The sequence below is a fragment of the Euprymna scolopes genome, chromosome 45 (genome assembly GCF_053919585.1).
Source record: "Euprymna scolopes isolate OS-2025 chromosome 45, ASM5391958v1, whole genome shotgun sequence".
Classification (NCBI taxonomy): Eukaryota; Metazoa; Mollusca; class Cephalopoda; order Sepiida; family Sepiolidae; genus Euprymna; species Euprymna scolopes.
Genome location: NC_136526.1, coordinates 34,026,122 through 34,048,100, shown reverse-complemented (window position 1 = coordinate 34,048,100; position 21,979 = coordinate 34,026,122).

The following is a 21,979-nucleotide window of genomic DNA, read 5'->3' as shown; positions in this document are numbered from 1 at the left end:
CCTTTTTTTTTAAACCACGTTGAATTTTATTTTAAGTGAAACCTTATAATCTTCTTATACTGCACAGAAAGTTTTGTTTACTTACGACAAGTATTTCTATTTCATTCAATGTTTTTTTAAGATATTAAAAAAATTCACTCCATAAAGAAGAAATAAAATATATTAAATCAAAAACTCATGTATTTCTTTGAGAAAAGGGGGGAAAATCCTCGACTGTTTTTTTTTAAGGCAAAAACTTATAAGTAAAATGTGACTATTTTTCACCTATGGCGACACATATTTCTTCACACATAGGCTAGACAGCTTATGTGAACGTGTGGTTTTACTTCCTTCTGTCCATCCATGTTTCATACCAAGAATAAACAGCGCTGCCAGTGTTTTGCTAACAACGTAACAATGCTTACGTAATTGGCGGTTTTTCAAATAGTTGTTTAAAAAAATTCTTATATTAAAAAATACATGAAATTTAAAATATAAATATGGATAAATTCTTAACAATGAAGAATGGAAGTACCCATTAAATAGTATTTTTTATAAGTAAGTGATTTTTTGGAATTCATATATACATATATTTATCAAAGCAAGTTAAAATTTGTTGATTTTGTTTAAATCTCTTTTAAGGAAAACTGATTAAAAAAAAGAAATATTGCAGAATTTGCTATCAAACCTGTTATTATTTGTAAATTTGGTCCTTGTTCCTTTAATTGAAAAAATTAGGGTTTGAGTTACATTTTTCAAGTAGTTATGAGCTTGGAAAGATAGGAGGTCGAATTATTCAATTTTTTTCATGCATTTTTAATGTTGGTTTCTGACACTGCTAGTGGATAGAGTCAGCATTGAAAGGATCAACTTAAAGTTGCAACAAAAGAAACAGGTTTACAGATGTTTTCAAGTGAATGAATAAAACTTAGGTGTGTAGCAAGGGAATCACAATAAATAAAAAGAGGTTAACAGTGTTTAATAAATGCTAAATATTTTTTGGACAAACTGTAAATTTAGGCAAGTACATTAAACTGCAGTTATTTAAATAGTCATCTCTGAACAAATATACCATGCAGTGAATAAGGTAATGGAAGCTAGGGTAGTACGTCTTAATATATCTTAAGCTTTTGACTGAGTCTGGCATGAAGATTTTCTCATGAAAATTAAATTATAAAGCATTACAATTAATCAGATTCTTCTAAGACAAAAGAAAAATATCTAAATACCATGATGTAAATGCAGGTGTACCTCAGTTAGATCTTAGACCTTTATTATTCCTAATATTTATAAAGAACATGGTAAAATTGTGTGCAAGATGGGTATATTTGCTGATGACCCCCGGATTTTTATAGACATGAGAGGCAAAGTAAATTACACCTTTTTACGCAATGGAAAAACCTTAGAGAATTAATTTCAATCTATAATGGAATTAACAGGCAACGTGAATTGAAAAAGTACATTGACGCAAAGGTGGGCTTAAACTATTGTTCTAGAAATCTACTCACATTAGCAAGGATCTTGTATCTCTATAAAGACACGATTGGCCAAGGCATAAAGTTTTGTTACCACATTTGAGTTGGTGCATTTTCCAATTGTCTTTTCCATGTAGAATCCTAAAAAAATCTAATCAAATAAGTTGCATACTATCAACCTAGCTGCAGACCTTAATCCATCGTCATAATGTTGCATCCATGTATCTGTTTTACAATTACTTCAATTAAATATGCTCTGAGGAACTCATAGCACTTGTGCCCCTCGACATAAATAGCCCAACAAACCGGATAGGCAGCAGAAGCTTACTTGCTTGTTTGGAGTGAATTTTTCTGCTTTCTTGACTTTTACTAATATTCAGAAATTTAAATCTTATGTGAAAAGACATTTTGCTGCTAAACTCCCTACATAGTGTCTGTGTAGATATAATCTTAAATACCTGTGATAGTATGCCTTGTTTGGAGTGAATAAGAGTAAAAAAGTGAATGAATTATGTAGCGGATAATGTGATGGCAAGGGAATAAATGAACACTATCAGAAACAGGTTAACAAGGAGTTTTTAATTAAAAGTACATTTAATGAAGAAACTTATTGATCTACAGAAGAAAAACATTGAACCCAGAAATGAAATGCTTCACAAACATGTTATCATGTTGTAAGTTAAAAACCAGAATGACCCTTGATAAAATAAAATAAAAACAGCCTATCCTGCCTTGACAGAGTACAATATAGACTTCGTAGTTGAGTGGGGGGATGCCCTTTTCTCTACCCTGCAACCTCTCTCCCACAGAAGAGACGTTGCGAGCCTATCCTTTTTTTATCGTTATTTCCATGGCAGGTGCTCGTCTGAACTCCAATCTCTAGTCCCCCCCTCGCCAATCTTTCATGAAAAACACCCGTCTAGCTGAATCCACTGTGAAAAATTTCCCCCACTCTATATCTGTGCCTAAATCAAAACGTGGATTCCATGAATAAAGCTTCTTTCTTAGAACTGCACGCCTGTGGAACTCTGTTCCATCTGTCTGCTTCCCACCGGACTACAACTTGGATGTCTTCAAGTCTAACATTAACAAATTCCTAATGAACTGCCCCCTTAAGTAAACACTTCATTAAATCTCCACGCTAACGTAATGTACTTGCAATAACCCTTATCCCTGAGTGGCTTCCGGGCCTTGATAAGTGGTGATTACTGTGTAAAAAAAAAAAAAAAAAAAATACCACAGATGGGAATGTGCATTGTTTTTAGACACACAGGCCTGATACAAGGGTATATCCAGGTTCGAAGACCTAGGCACAATCTGGAATTAAATACAGGAGACATGCATACTGGAAACAAACAGGCTAGTCTTTGAACTCGTACAGTCAAAGAGACCCAACTCTGCAACAGAAAGGTACCCTCCCTGTCAGATACGACTGGTGGCAGTGATAGCATTGTAAATAAAAATGTTTTTCAACCAGACGCTATAAAATATTAAAACTTGCACCTGTTAAATTCCAAAGAAAGGCTAATGATGTACAGATTTCAGAAAAAACATATCCAGATACCCACAAGTTATCCCATCAGAAAAACCCTTATATGCGGTCAAACCCACCTCCATTTCAATGTATGAAAGTGATTCGATATTACATGAAAAAAGATCACTGTGATGCGAACCATAGATGAAGAATGCAGAACGCTATGAAATTTAATTCAAAATTGCTTTTGGAAATCATTAATAGCAACATACACCCTTCAACAATCCACAAGGATTTTGCTAACACACAAAGTTGAAGATCTGATTGCTAAATCCCCTGCCTCATTGAAAGCCTCCTTGGAAATAAGTGTATTAAAGTCACAGACACTTTGGAATCAACACAACATCAATGCGGCTTATTTCCCAATAATTTGAGTAGATATTTCTGTTCCCTTTTTGAAGAATAAGAAAAGCAATGCCTCATTCCAGTCAGAGGAGAATGTTTCAGTGTGTCAAATTGCCTTGTAGATTTGTAGAACACACAGAGTGAGCACCGCAGACACAGCATTATAGATTTCTACTGGTATTCCATCCCAACAAGAAGCCTCATTGTTTTTCGCATGGGGCAAGAAATCTTGTTCTTCATTCAGTGTGACCTTAGTTATATTCCGCAGCTTGATTCACATGTACATTCGCCACAGGAGCAATGTGATAAAGCAATTCGTCAGAGTACTTTTTTGAACACTGCAATCATTCACTGCATTTAGTAATAATAGTGCAGTCATGTGAACAAATTCTTTAACTGAATCCCATCCTCACAAGAGGCCTTGTTGTTTTGCATGTAGCCATATTCATCAGATCGACTCACACGCATATTCACCACAACAGCAAGGTGATAAAACAATGTGTCAAAGTTTTCTTTTGAACACTGCAATCATTCACTCCATTTTATAATAATAGTGCAGTCAACAAATTTATCTGATTAGCAATGTAACTGTCATTTGAACACCAAGTGATAAGATAACAAGGCGACTAGTAATTGCAAAGTAGACTAGCCAGTATTACATCTTCGTTCACATGCCATCATGGAATGTTGAGTCATTTCTCTATTAAAACAACGGGAATCATAATGTAATAAAATATGAGCTTCAAAATCAATTAAATGAATAAATACTTACTTTTTGTTTGGCAATCTGCTTTTAACAAAGAAACGATTATAAGATGAGTTAATTTAAACGAGACGAGTTTGACGGGTGGAAGTTAACATTTTAAGATGGCGACCGCAAAAGCTAGTTCGCAGAAAATAAAAATAATTATTTTCATTTTTTTTTATTTGTTGCTGTGACTTCATTTTTTTTTTTAATATAATTTTATTGCGTTATGTTGAATTACCAAACATTCTTTCATTGTTAAAAATTATTGGCGATCACCGGCACCGCATATTAACTTACTCAAGGCATTTCCACGTCATAGGAAATAGACGATGTAATCTGCAGACAGAGACATAGAAACAATGAAATATAAGATATATTCCATGTTTTGGGGTTTGTTTTACTTTGGCATCCCCGTTGTTTCTGCAAGACTGTGAAAATGGTGTATATGCAAAAAAAGTCGTCACCGGTAATGTTTTAAGTCAAACGACAAATACAATGTTTATTTACATATATATTGAAAATAAAATATTTGAAAACCGGTACGTAAATAATCATTAGCGGTGTCAGAAACCGATCTTGAGAATGCGTGAAAAAAATTTGAATAATTCGACCTTCTATATTTACAAGTTTATAACTATTTGAAAAATGTAATTCAAACCCTAATCTTTACAAGTTTGTAGTGAAGCAGAAAAAAAAGAAATATATATATATATATATATATATATATATATATATATATATATATATATATATATATATATATATATATATATGAGACACTGCTGTTCCTTCCAAAAGGTCGAGCTCGTCAACGTCCAAAAATAATTCACCGTCACAAAAAGAATTCGCCGTCACTTCTTCCAACCGTCGTTTCACTCTCTTCGCTCTTCACGCCTGCTTAAAAAAAAAAGTACCGTTTATATGCTGCCCATTTCTCCACTTATGCAAATTGACTATCAACCAGAGCCATCTAGTTTTCTATTTCTCCAAACAGCCAATTTGCAAAGGGGGACAACTCAAACCACACGCCCCCTTGATCTACACGATCATCACATGTCAACCCATCACGTAGTCGCTCGACCAACATGGCGGCCGTCTCTCTCTCGCTGCGATCTCCGCAGAGCCTCGACGATACATTGTTCAAGGACTGGACACTTGTCACAATGCCCCTCCCCCAGTGTGTGGTACAGCGAGCATCAGGCGGTTTGATCCACACTTCCTCTCCCACTCGCACAGTCGCTCGCTTCTCGCCTTCCTCCGCGGGTACCTGTGCAGTTCAGGGATGCCGCCACTCGTACTTGAAGACTGCCCTCTGCAGCACTGACTCCACTTTTTGCCCTGACTTTTGAGCCATATTATACCAGAAGACAGCTTCTGGCGGCGAAATCTGGCCCCTTTCAGCTATAACCTTAATGGTCCTGTGATGGCGCTCCACAATTCCGTTTCCGCCTGGTCTATATGCAGCCCTGAAATAGCGCCACACTCGCCACTTATCCAACACATTCTCCATGGCAGCTGAGCGAAAGGCAGTTCCATTGTCCATTAGCACTTCCGTCACTGGACCCCTCTCCAAAAACACCTCTTCCAAGATCTTTGCAATTTCACCTGCATTTTCCGCCTTGATTTCCCTCAAAATGGCTACTCTTCCTGGTCCACAGTCGACCATTGACAGATATGGCCTCTGTCGATAGTGCATTACGTCTATTGCCAACCTGCTCCAGTTCTCTGCCACCTGAACCTCACCAGCTTTGTGTCTATTCGGCACAGGGTCGATTGATTGACACCGGCTGCATCTCTCAACAACTGTCCTAACGGCCTCCTTTGTGATTCTGGGGTCCACCTTCCTGGCCAAGAACAAGGTTCTATCCACTCCAAAATGGTGCATGTCATGCAAATCCTTCAGAGTGTCTTCATCCAAACAACATATTGCAACAGCCGCCTCATTAGGCGCCTTTAGCCAGGTCTTCCGCACCCTCGTCATCACATCTGCTCTGTTCTTCGCTGAAGGAACGATAGTGACCCTAAGTTGAAGATCAAATTCCCTAAGCAGCTACCTTAACATCATCAATCGATGCTTTACTAGCATCTCGGCAGCGCCTTTCGTCTTCATCCTCCTTTCTCCTGTAGCTTCGGACTGGATCCAAGAGAAGACAGTGGATGAGTCGGTCCTCACCTCAACATTCTGTAGCCCCCATTTCAAGGCTAAGTTGATGCCCTTCATAACTGCATCCAGTTCCGCCACATTTATGTGAGCCACGTCATCCTTCTTCCGCAACCAAGCAGCATCTTCTGCAGTAACACCACCTATCTCCAAGGTGATCCCCACTGCTATACAGCTTGCATCACACCACACAACACCTTCTGCACTGTTGGGTACATGCCAAACACCTCTCACTGGATCCTCCCTCTTCACCTTTTCAATAATCTCTCTCATAATGTCCACCGTCTCTTTATCAACTCCATCCTCCCACTTCGCTCCACTAGCTCGCCTTTTGATATAACTACATGCAGTCCGTAGCCATCCTGCAATAGGGTAATGGCCCACCAGTCTTCCGCATATTGAGAAGAGTTCTCGCCTGCTCAATATTTCCGACACGTCCGAGATCTCATTTCCCCTCCGGAACACTAACCGTTCTATCTGGTCCTTTCTTAGTTGGAGCCCTAACACAGCTCCTCTCTCCAACGATTCCGGGCGTTTTGCAATTAGCCCAAAGCTGTTGAGGTGTTTTACTACGTCCTCCGCAGTTGTTACCATCTCATCCACCAAAATATCATCAATGTAGGAACTGGTGGCTCTTCTGACTGCGTCCTCCTTGCTTAGAACCGTTTGAGGATCGCTGCCATGATTTTTAGTGCAGAATTCAGGCCAAAACCCAACCTAGTCAGGCAGTACGTTCGGCCCTTGTATCTGACCAGCTGGTATTTCCAGAATTCCTGTGAAATGTGGATCTGTAGGCATGCAGATTTTAAATCCCCAATCGTCGCAGCCTTCTGAATCTGCCTCCACTCTCGCATGGTCTCTTTGCACACGTCCATCACATCGCCTCCCGTGTGACACGCAACGTGTACGTTCAGCTCCCTGAAGTCCAGTACTGGCCGAACTTTTTGTTTTGTGGGCTGAACAACCGCCATTAACGGCAGCACACCTTCCACCTTCTCCGTCCATGGTCTTAAAATCCCCTCTGAGATCCATCGGTCCACCTCCTTCTCAAATTCAACTCTTGTGCCTCCTCGCAACGTATGCTCATAGCATTCCACTCTGTCGTCGGCCTCCTCCATTGAATCCTGCTAGTCCCGTCAACCTCCTGATATTGTTGGCGTAAACATCACTACAAGCTATTTCAGTGGGAACTATGGAAGCAAAGAGGATCAGCCGAAATAGCTTGTAGTGAAGAAGAAAAAAAGATATAAATAAATATCTATATATGAGACACAGCTGTTCCTTCCAAAAGGTCGAGCTCTTCAACGTCCAAAAATAATTCACCATCACAAAAAAATTCGCCGTCACTTCTTCCAACCGTCGTTTCACTCTCTGCGCTCTTCACACTGCTTAAAAAAAAAGTACCGTTTATATGCTGCCCATTTCTCCACTAATGCAAATTGACTATTAACCAGAGCCATCTAGTTTTCCATTTCTCCAAACAGCCAATTTGCAAAGGGGGACAACTCAAACCACACAGAGCCATCTAGTTTTCAATTTCTCCAAACAGCCAATTTACAAAGGGGGACAACTCAAACCACAAAGTTTAATAGCAAATTATGCAATAGTGGCTTTTTTTTAAATCGGTTTTTTAAAAAAAAAAGATTTAAAGAAAATCAACGAAATTGTCGTTACTTTCATTATAAAAAATCGATATGAATTCGACAAATAATCACTTACCTATAAAAAATACTATTGAATGTTTAGTTCCATTCTTCATTGTTCCGAATTTATCCATATTTATATTTTAAAATCCATTTATTTTTAAATAAAAGAATTTTTTAAACGACTGTTTGAAAAAAGCGCGATACCGCAAGCATTTTTACGTTTTTATCGAAAAAAAAAACCGGAAGTCGCCGTTTGTCCTTCTTTAGAACTACAGATGGACAAAAGGCAATAAAAATCACACGTTCACATTAGCCGTGTAGTCTTGTGCCTGAAGAAATATGTGTTTCCATAGTTCGGGACGTGTTATTCAAAACCCTGCATGCTATACTAAATGACAAATCCACCCTTTCCATTTTGCCATTAAAAACCTTGCCCGTTCACCTTCTATTTATGTAGAAAACAAAAGAATCAAACAGTCTCCCTGATGAGGGGGGGATGATACATGTAACAATATCCCAACTCCCCTTCCTATATAACTCTCTGACAAAAGGAGGAAAACTTACTTAATGTAAGATAGTCGCTCAAGAAAGTTGCTGTCCTCATTCCGATGCTAAACCATGAACATAAAACATACTACCGCTGTCTTAGCACTATCAGAAATTTCGTGAAAATAGTGAATAATTCCACCCCATCTTTCCAAGCTTATAACTCCTCGAAAAAGGTAATTCAAGCCCTAATTTTTTTTTCAATTAAAGGAGCAAGGACTAAGGTTTCATTGAAAAAAAAAAACCAAAAAACAATGCGTTTTTTTTTAAAAAAAGGTTTTAAACTTCGGACTTTACAGGTAAATTTCAAAAAAGCGTTTTTTTGTTTTAAATTTGAATATATTATTTATTGACCTTTTCTCTTCAATTTGTGATATATAAAACTATTCAACATAAATTAATTATTTACTTTTTAAGAGAAACTTGAAAATGGGGGGGCGTGAATTAAAAAAAACATTTGTCTAAAATATTATATTCGGTTTATTGGAAAGAACATAAAATTTCACATTGACCCTGAAAATATCGTAAAAATGGAATCAATAGAAAAATTTTGATAGATTTTTAAAGTTTAAAAATTGAAAAATATTGAGTTCGGAAAATTCATTACTGTTTTTTTTTTTTTTTAAATATATTTCTATTACTTTTAAAACAACTGTAATAGTTTATTTTGGAAGTATAATCCATAAAGAAAATAAATAACCCACTTATAACAGAGAAATTACGAGATTTTTATATTTTATTCGCAGTTTCGTGTTAGGGGTGTCAAAAATTCCTACAAAAATTCTGATACCACCTCGTCATGTCAGGGTAATTCTTTCAGAGGGAAAGGCTCATGAATCTTTGTCCATGGTATCAATGAAGCAGACGTCAATTCTCCTGCTCGGAATGATTAAAAAAGAAAGACTCTCCTGCTAGATTCCGTAACGTCAGTCCAAAGGAGCTAGCATGAATGGTAGTTTCGTGCGGATATTAAAAGCTACGAAACCAAATTCAATAAAGTATAAAATACAGCCAATATAATGTATGGACCAGAATAAAAACAGAAAACAAAATATGCATAGGGTTACATCATCGAAAACATTTATTCTTGTTATAAAACAAATAATAGGTATGGGTAAAATGAATGCCGATGCTCAAAATGTATAAACATTTTAACCCCTCCATTTACTTAAAAATTCACCAAAAATCAGCAAATTGACTAATTTTAATGAAATTTTCAGTATCTATCAAAAAATGACCGCGGAATATGATGAACGCATTATTTTTACTTAAATCTTAGTGGAAATGTATTATTTTGTTTAAACAAAACATACCTTTACTAAAGTTATGGTTTTCTGTAGTAAATAAAAAACGCAAGAATTTATTTTTGCTTTTTCTATATAAACAAAGCATCGTAATTTGTAACAATAAAATAAAATAATTTTTACCAGAACATCACGAAAAAAGCACCTAAAATCCATGTTAATGGATTCAAAGAGACATGAATTTCTCGAACTACCGATATTACCATTGAATTAAGCATTGTTTATTTAATATTTTCACAAAAAATTATAATTGCAAAAAACATTCTGTGACAGTAGAAAGTCTTCAATTGTAAGAGTTCTCTCCCCTTGCACAGATTCTCTATGCTTGAGAGTTCATAGATGGCTGATGAATAAAGACGTGTAAAAATACACATCGTGCCTAGTTCTCATTTACTATTAACAACCAAGTTCGTATTACATGGTGGCAGTGAGCGGAGAACGAAACCAGTCAGACAGCTTTCGACCTGAATGGTCGGCGGACAAGCCGCCCCCCTTTCGGGGCACGCCACCTGCTACTATGCATGGGGCAATAGTCAACAGACAGTACGTGCACTTTATACGCTTTCTCTCTTCATGAACTGGATTGACTTTCTCACTCTTTTTTCCCTTTTGCTTTGGTCCATCAACCAGACAAGTCGCGTCCACAGCTAGTGGCCTGAAGAACTTTCCATTGAGATCCGAGGTAAGATACGACTTTTTCAAAAGCAATAAACATTTGTCTGAGGACTGTGGCAACTATACGACCCATGAAGCCAGGATAACTCGGTGTAGAGGGCTGCGCCTTTGTTTTCGGTGCCTAAAGAGATCTCACTTAGGGAATATGTGTCCATTAAGGACATCAAGAAAAATTTGTTGCCATAGTTGCAACTCTAAAGGACACATATCTGTTATGTGCTCAACTGTTATGAGTAGTATGTAGGTTGATACCTGTCTACATACAAAAGACGATAATGCTTTCGTTTCTCCCATAATTGAAATAATACTGAAAAGAAGGGATAAAAAAGTGAAGGTAAACTGCCTGTTAGACACTGGCAGTCAAAGAACTTATTTGGATTTTTTTAATTTTAAAGAAGCTAAATTGCCTCTACTTCGCAAAGGATAAAATAATGGAAGTAAAAACCTTTTTAGGAACGAGTCCTAAAACCTTTAAGGAAATCTCGTTGGGATTGAATTTGATGCCCGGCAAAACACATACTCTTCAGATTCTTGCGACCAAGTTTAACTTGTCATACAGCCTTGAAGGACTTACTCAGATTCTTGGAAATTTAAAGAATCGCAGACTGGCTGCAAAGTTTAATGCTAAGGAGGATTTGGTTACTATAGATGGGTTACTAGGACTCGACGCAATCCAGTACAAGGAACCTTTAAAGATAGTCCCTTGCATGTATGGAGCAGCATTCGAGACCAAAAAAGGACTAATCCCCTTTGGAAACAGGTGTTCTTTTCTATATAAACACCAGATTAAAAAACAAAAAAAGAACACAGATTAATTATGCAGAGGTGTTGGCTAAAACTCCACCACTTCCATCTTCCAGAATCAACTACTTGGTTCACCCAGAGGAATCCTACCCAGACCCTCTAAAAAGTTAGTTTGAAGAAAGTAGTGTCCAGCGAGGGTTGGAGAACATGTTCAACCTTGAATCTATTGGATTACCCACTGACGACAAATTCTCCACCTTGAATGAAGAGAAGGTTAAGCAGTTTAGAGATTCCATCACATTCAAGGATGGTCTCTATCGTGTATAGTGGTATGAAGATAAATAAATTGGAGTGAACCTGATGAGCGACATATTCAAATTCATGATCCGATTCCGAACAAACCAATATGTCTTGTTGGCTGACATCAGAAAAGCATATCTGATGATTCGTCTGGCATCGGAAAAGGATCGTAATCGGTTGTGCTTTTTTTGAAGAAAGGTAAAAATTTACATTGCTACAGGTACGAACCCCTTATTTATTGCTTCAATGCAACCCCTTCCATTTTAAATTACGTGTTAAAGTTTCATGCAGAGAAGTTCCTTTTGGATGAATGTTCGGAAGCACTGAAATCCAGTTTTTATGTTGACAACCTAGTGAAAACTGCGAATAATGCAGAAAATCTATCTGATTTGTATATCTCTGCGAGAGAGCGTCTGCAGAAGGGAAATTGTAATTAACAGTCTTGCAATTCCAACTGTGTAACACTCCAAAAGAAAACGGAGGCAGATGGAACGTTATCCGGATTCGACTCTGGTTGGGAAAAGGTGCTGGGGTATCAATATGACCCCAGCCAAAATCCAGAACAGAACTACCTGAGCATCTGTGATTAAATAGACGTCTTTATAGGAATGTCCTATAGGGACTCTTTGATAAAAGGGAAGCATTTCATTGCTAAAAATACTGCTAGAAGTTCCAACGTTGGGAGGGATTTTCCGTGCAAAGGAACCATTTTCGCTTTGGCAAATACCAAGGATGAATTTCCATCTTGTACAGCACATACCACAAACGCATATGCGGCTTTAGACGCATCACAGAAAAAGATAACTTTGTATCCTTTCCTTCATCTATAACCTTCGTGGGGAAAGATACAGAGTCTAATGCTGATAAATCTTTTGCCAACGTTCTCCAAACTGAATTCCTACCTTGAGGAACCATATCATCCCAATTCAGTTTTTGTCTCCATACTTCTCTCATCAATTTCATCATCGTGAGTTTAGTTGCCTTTCTAAAGTTTAAATGGAGCGGATTGGCGCTTCAGTAAATTATGCCGCAGAGAATGAAGTGGCTACATCAGAAGTCAAATTGGAAAAAATCTCCAGTTTGAGTAAGTAGATCCGTGTAACTTCACTGATATTCAAGTTCATCAACAAGTTAAAAAAGATGGAGACGGATCCTGAGTTACAAGAAAATGCCTACCTGATCAAGACGATGCAAAGACAATCCTTTCCAAGGGAATTGGACTTTTTGTTGGACCCTGGAGGAAATAGCATGCCTAAACTGATGAAGAATTTGAATCTCTTTTTGGACCACAAGGGCATTATACGATCGATGGGAAGAATAGGAAAATCGGAATATCACTCATATGAGGTCCAAAATCCTATTTTATTGGGAAAAGAGCATTATCTAACAAGATTGATTATTCAAGAATATAACCAAAGAAGCCAACACGGAGATTTTCGAGTTCTATATAAAGCGCTATAGTATTCTGTTTAAATATGAATTCCACAACAGCCTGTTTGATAAGGGTCTTTGAATGATTTTTTTTCTAAATATTCTACTATGAAGTATCATAATTTCAGACCCTGGCAAAATGTTGATGGTACTTCCAATTTCTGAGTTAACGACTATACAATCCTTGTACATAAGCTTCTTTAGATTTTAAGGCTTGGCCCATATTCATATTATATTCATGTTATATTCATGTTATATTCATATTATATTCATGTTATATTCATGTTATATTCATATTATATTCATGTTATATTCATGTTATATTCATGTTATATTCATGTTATATTCATATTATATTCATGTTATATTCATGCTATATTCATGTTATGTTCATATTATATTCATATTATATTCATGTTATATTCATGTTATATTCATGTTATATTCATATAATATGTTATATTCATGTTATAATCATATTATATTCATGTTATATTCATGTTATATTCATATTATATTAACATTATATTCATGTTATATTCATATTATATTCATGTTATATTCATATTATATTCATGTTATATTCATGTTATATTCATATTATATTCATGTAATATTCTTGTTTTATTCGTGTTATATTCATGTTATATTCATATTATATTCATGTTATATTCATGTTATATTCATATTATATTCATGTTATATTCATATTATATTCATGTTATATTCATATTATATTCATGTTATATTCATATTATATTCATGTTATATTCATATTATATTCATATTATATTCATGTTATATTCATATTATATTCATGTTATATTCATATTATATTCATGTTGTATTCATGTTGTATTCATATTATATTCATATTATATTCATGTTATATTCATATTATATTCATGTTATATTCCTGTTACATTCATATTATATTCATGTTATATTCATATTATATTCATATTATATTCCTGTTATATTCATATTATATTCATGTTATAATCATATATTCATGTTATATTCATATTATATTCATGTTATATTCCTGTTATATTCATGTTATATTCCTGTTATATTCATATTATATTCATATTATATTCATGTTATATTCATGTTATATTCATATTATATTACTATTATATTAATGTTATATTCATATTATATTCATGTTATATTAATGTTATATTCATATTATATTCATGTTATATTCATATTATATTCATTTTATATTCATATTATATTCATATTATATTCATGTTATATTCATGTTATATTCATATAATATTCATGTTATATTCATGTTATATTCATATTATATTCATGTTATCTTCCTGTTATATTCATATTATATTCATGTTATATTCATATTATATTCATGTTATATTTACATTATATTCATGTTATATTCATATTATATTCATATTATATTCATATTATATTCATGTCTATCTATATTATATTCATGTTATATTAATGTTATCATATTATATTCATATTATATTCATGTTATATTCATATTATATTCATGTTATATTCATATTATATTCATGTTATATTCATATTATATTCATGTTATATTCATGTTATATTCATGTTATATTCATATTATATTCATATTATATTCATGTTATATTCATATTATATTCATGTTATATTCATATTATATTCATATTATATTAATGTTGTATTCATATTATATTCATGTTATATTCATATTATATTCACATTATATTCATGTTGTATTTATGTTATACCCATATTATATTCATGTTATATTCATATTATATTCATATTATATTCATGTTATATTCATATTATATTCATATTATATTCATGTTATATTCATATTATATTCATGTTATATTCATATTATATTCATGTTGTATTCATGTTGTATTAATATTATATTCATATTATATTAAGTTATATTCATATTATATTCCTGTTATATTCATATTATATTAATATAATATTCCTGTTATATTCATATTATATTCATGTTATATTAATATTATATTCATGTTATATTCATATTATATTCATATTATATTCATATTATATTCATGTTATATTCATATTATATTCATGTTATATTCATATTATATTCATGTTATATTCATATTATATTAATGTTGTATTCATGTTGTATTCATATTATATTCATATTATATTCATGTTATATTCATATTATATTCATGTTATATTTATATTATATTCATGTTATATTCATGTTATATTAATATTATACTCATGTAATATTCATGTTATATTCATGTTATATTCATGTTTTATTCATATTATATTCATGTTATATTAATATTCTATTCATGTTATATTCATATTATATTCATATTATATTCATGTTATATTCATATTATGTTCAAGTTATATTCATGTTAGATTCATATAATATTCATGTTATATTCATGTTAAATTCATATTATATTCATATTATATTCATATTATATTCATGTTATATTCATGTTATATTCATGTTAGATTCATATTATACTCATGTTATATTCTTTTTATATTAATGTTATATTCATATTATATTCATGTTATATTCATATTATATTCATGTTATATTCATATTAAATTCATATTATATTCATATAATATTCATGTTATATTAATATTATATTCATGTTATATTCATATTATATTCATGTTATATGAATATTATATTCATATTATATTCATGTTATATTCATGTTATATTCATATTATATTCATGTTATATTCATATTATATTCATGTTATATTCATATTATATTCATGTTATATTCATATTATATTCAGGTTGTATTCATGTTGGATTCATATTATATTCATATTATATTCATGTTATATTCATATTATATTCATGTTATATTAATATTACATATCATATTATATTCCTGTTATATTCATATTATATTCATGTTATATTCATATTATATTCATGTTATATTCATATTATATTCCTGTTATATTCATGTAATATTCATATTATATTCATGTTATATTCATATTATATTCATGTTATATGAATATTATATTCATATTATATTCATATTATATTCATGTTATATTCATATTATATTCATGTTATATTCATATTATATTCATATTATATTAATGTTGTATTCATATTATATTCATGTTATATTCATATTATATTCACATTATATTCATGTTGTATTTATGTTATACCCATATTATATTCATGTTATATTCATATTATATTCATATTATATTCATGTTATATTCATATTATATTCATATTATATTCATGTTATATTCATATTATATTCATGTAATATTCATATTATATTCATGTTGTATTCATGTTGTATTAATATTATATTCATATTATATTAAGTTATATTCATATTATATTTATGTTATATTCATATTATATTCATATAATATTCCTGTTATATTCATATTATATTCATGTTATATTAATATTATATTCATATTATATTCATGTTATATTCATATTATATTCATATTATATTCATGTTATATTCATATTAAATTCATGTTATATTCATATTATATTCATATTATGCTAATGTTGTATTCATGTTGTATTCATATTATATTCATATTATATTCATGTTATATTCATATTATATTCATGTTAGATTCATATTATAGTCATGTTATATTCTTTTTATATTAATGTTATATTCATATTATATTCATGTTATATTCATATTATATTCATGTTATATTCATATTAAATTCATATTATATTCATATAATATTCATGTTATATTCATATTATATTTATGTTATATTCATATTATATTCATATTATATTCATATTATATTCATGTTGTATTCATATTATATTCATGTTATATTCATGTTATATTCATGTTATATTCATGTAATATTCATATTATATTCATGTTGTATTCATGTTGTATTCATATTATATTCATGTACTATTCATATTATATTCATGTTGTATTTATGTTGTATTCATATTATATTGATGTTATATTCATATTATATTCATATTATATTCATGTTATATTCATGTTATATTCATATTATATTCATGTTATATTCATATTATATTCATGTTATATTCATATTATATTCATGTTATATTCATATTATATTCATGTTATATTCATATTATATTCATGTTATATTCATATTATATTCATGTTATATTCATATTATATTCATATTATATTAATGTTGTATTCATATTATATTCATGTTATATTCATATTATATTCACATTATATTCATGTTGTATTTATGTTATACCCATATTATATTCATGTTATATTCATATTATATTCATATTATATTCATGTTATATTCATATTATATTCATATTATATTCATGTTATATTCATATTATATTCATGTAATATTCATATTATATTCATGTTGTATTCATGTTGTATTAATATTATATTCATATTATATTAAGTTATATTCATATTATATTCCTGTTATATTCATATTATATTCATATAATATTCCTGTTATATTCATATTATATTCATGTTATATTAATATTATATTCATGTTATATTCATATTATATTCATGTTATATTCATATTATATTCATGTTATATTCATATTATATTCATATTATATTCATATTATATTAATGTTGTATTCATGTTGTATTCATATTATATTCATATTATATTCATGTTATATTCATATTATATTCATGTTATATTTATATTATATTCATGTTATATTCATGTTATATTAATATTATACTCATGAAATATTCATGTTATATTCATGTTATATTCATGTTTTATTCATATTATATTCATGTTATATTAATGTTCTATTCATGTTATATTCATATTATATTCATATTATATTCATGTTATATTCATATTATGTTCAAGTTATATTCATGTTAGATTCATATTATATTCATGTTATATTCATGTTAAATTCATATTATATTCATATTATATTCATATAATATTCATGTTATATTCATGGTATATCCATGTTAGATTCATATTGTATTCATGTTATATTCATATTATATTCATGTTATATTCTTTTAATATTAATGTTATATTCATATTATATTGATGTTATATTCATATTATATTCATGTTATATTCATATTAAATTCATATTATATTCATATAATATTCATGTTATATTCATAATATATTCATGTTATATTCATATTATATTAATGTTATATTCATATTATATTCATGTTGTATTCATATTATATTCATGTACTATTCATATTATAATCATGTTGTATTTATGTTGTATTCATATTATATTGATGTTATATTCATATTATATTTATATTATATTCATGTTATATTCATGTTATATTCATATTATATTCATGTTATATTCATATTATATTCATGTTATATTCATATTATAATCATGTTATATTCATATTATATTAATGTTATATTCATATTATATTCAAGTTGTATTCATATTGGATTCATATTATATTCATATTATATTCATGTTATACTCATATTTTATTCATGTTATATTAATATTATATTCATATTATATTCCTGTTATATTCATATTATATTCATTTTATATTCATATTATATTCCTGTTATATTCATATTATATTCCTGTTATATTCATGTAATATTCATATTATATTCATATTATATTCATATTATATTTATGTTATATTCATATTATATTCATGTTATATGAATATTATATTCATATTATATTCATAATTATATTCATGTTATATTCATGTTATATTTATATTATATTCATGTTATATTCATATTATATTCATGTAATATTCATGTTATATTCATGTTATATTCATGTTTTATTCATATTATATTCATGTTATATTAATGTTCTATTCATGTTAAATTCATATTATATTCATGTTATATTCATATTATGTTCAAGTTATATTCATGTTAGATTCATATTATATTCATGTTATATTAATGTTATATTCATATTATATTCATATTATATTCATATTATATTCATATTATATTCATGTTATATTCATGTTATATTCATGTTATATTCATGTTAGATTCATATTATATTCATGTTATATTCATATTATATTCATGTTATATTCTTTTTATATTCATGTTATATTCATATTAGATTCATGTCATATTCATATTATATTCATGTTATATTCATATTATATTCATATTATATTCATATAATATTCATGTTATATTCATATTATATTCATGTTATATTCATATTATATTCATGTTATATTCATATTATATTCATGTTGTATTCATATTGTATTCATGTTATATTAATGTTATATTCATGTTATATTCATGTTATATTCATGTTATATTCATATTATATTCATGTTGTATTCAGTTTATATTCATGTACTATTCATATTATATTCATGTTGTATTTATGTTATATTCATATTATATTCATATTATATTCATATTATATTCATGTTATATTCATGTTATATTAATATTATATTCATATTATATTCATGTTATATTCATATTATATTCATATTATATTCATGTTATATTCATATTGTATTCATGTTATATTCATATTATATTCATGTTATATTAATATTATATTCATGTTGTATTCATGTTGTATTCATATTATATTCATATTATATTCATGTTATATTCATATTATATTCATGTTATATTCCTGGTATATTCATATTATAATCATGTTTTATTAATATTATATTCATATTATATTCCTGCTATATTCATGTTATATTCATATTATATTCATATTATATTCATGTTATATTTATATTATATTCCTGTTATATTCATGTTATAATCATGTTTTATTCATGTTATATTCATATTATATTCATATTATATTCATGTTATATTCATATTATATTCATGTTATATTCATGTAATATTCATGTTATATTCATATTATATTCATGTTATATTCTTATTATATTCATGGTATATTCATATTATATTCATGTTATATTCATTTTATATTCATGTTATATGAATATTATATTCATGTTATATGAATATTATATTCATATTATATTCATATTATATTCATATTATATTCATGTTATATTCATGTTATATTCATATTATATTCATGTTATATTCCTGTTATATTCATATTATATTCATGTTATATTCATATTATATTCATGTTATATTCATATTATATTCATGTTATATTCATATTATATTCATGTTATATTCATATTATATTCATATTATATTCATATTATATTCATGTTATATTCATGTTATATTCATATTATATTCATGTTATATTCATATTATATTCATGTTATATTCATGTTATATTCATATTATATTCATGTTATATTCATATTATATTCATGTTATATTCATGTAATATTCATATTCTATTCATGTTATATTCATATTATAGTCATGTTATATTCATGTTATATTCATATTATATTCATGTTATATTAATGTTCTAATCATGTTATATTCATATTATATTCATATTGTATTCATGTTATATCTATATTATATTCTTGTTATATTCATGTCATATTCATATTATATTCATGTTATATTCATATTATATTCATGTTATATTAATATTATATTCATATTATATTCATGTTATATTCATATCATATTTATGTTATATTCATATTATTTTCATATTATATTAATATTATATTCATGTTATATTCATATTATATTCAGGTTGTATTGATATTATATTCATGTTATATTCATATTATAGTCATATTATATTCATGTTGTATTTATGTTATATTCATATTATATTCATGTTATATTCATATTATATTCATATTATTTTCATGTTATATTCATATGATATTTATGTTATATTCATGTTATATTCATATTATATTAATGTTATATTCATGTTATATTCATATTATATTCATATTATATTCCTGTTATATTCATGTTTATTTATGTTATATTCATGTTATATTCATATAATATTCATATTATATTCATATTATATTCATGTTATATTCATGCTATATTCATGTTATATTCATATTATATTCATGTTATATTCATATTATATTCATGTTATATTCATATTATATTCATGTTATATTCATATTATATTCATGTTATATTCATATTATATTCATGTTATATTCATATTATATTCATATTATATTCATATTATATTCATGTTATATTCATATTATATTAATGTTATATTCATATTATATTCATGTTATATTCATATTATATTCATGTTATATTCATGTTATATTCATATTATATTCATGTGTGTATTCATATTATATTCATGTTATATTCATATTGTATTCATGTTATATTCATATTATATTCATATTATATTCATATTATATTCATGTTATATTCATGTTATATTCATATTATATTCATGTTATATTCCTGTTATATTCATATTCTATTCATGTTATATTCATGTTATATTCATGTTATATTCATATTATATTCATGTTATATTCATGTTATATTCATATTATATTCATGTTATATTAATGTTCTATTCATGTTATATTCATATTATATTCATATTATATGCATGTTATATCTATATTATATTCTTGTTATATTCATGTCATATTCATATTATATTCATGTTATATTCATATTATATTCATGTTATATTCATATTATATTCCTATTATATTCATGTTATATTCGTATTATATTCATGTTATATTCATATTATTTTCATATTATATTCATATTATATTCATGTTATATTCATATTATATTCATGTTATAGTCATATTATATTCATATTATATTCATGTTATATCTGTATTATATTCATGTTATATTCATGTTATAGTCATATTATATTCATGTTGTATTTATGCTATATTCATATTATATTCATGTTATATTCATATTATAGTCATATTATATTCATGTTGTATTTATGTTATATTCATATTATATTCATGTTATATTCATATTATAGTCATATTATATTCATGTTGTATTTATGTTATATTCATATTATATTCATGTTATATTCATATTATATTCATGTTATATTCATGTTATATTCATGTTATATTCATGTTATATTCCTGTTATATTCATACTATATTAATATTATATT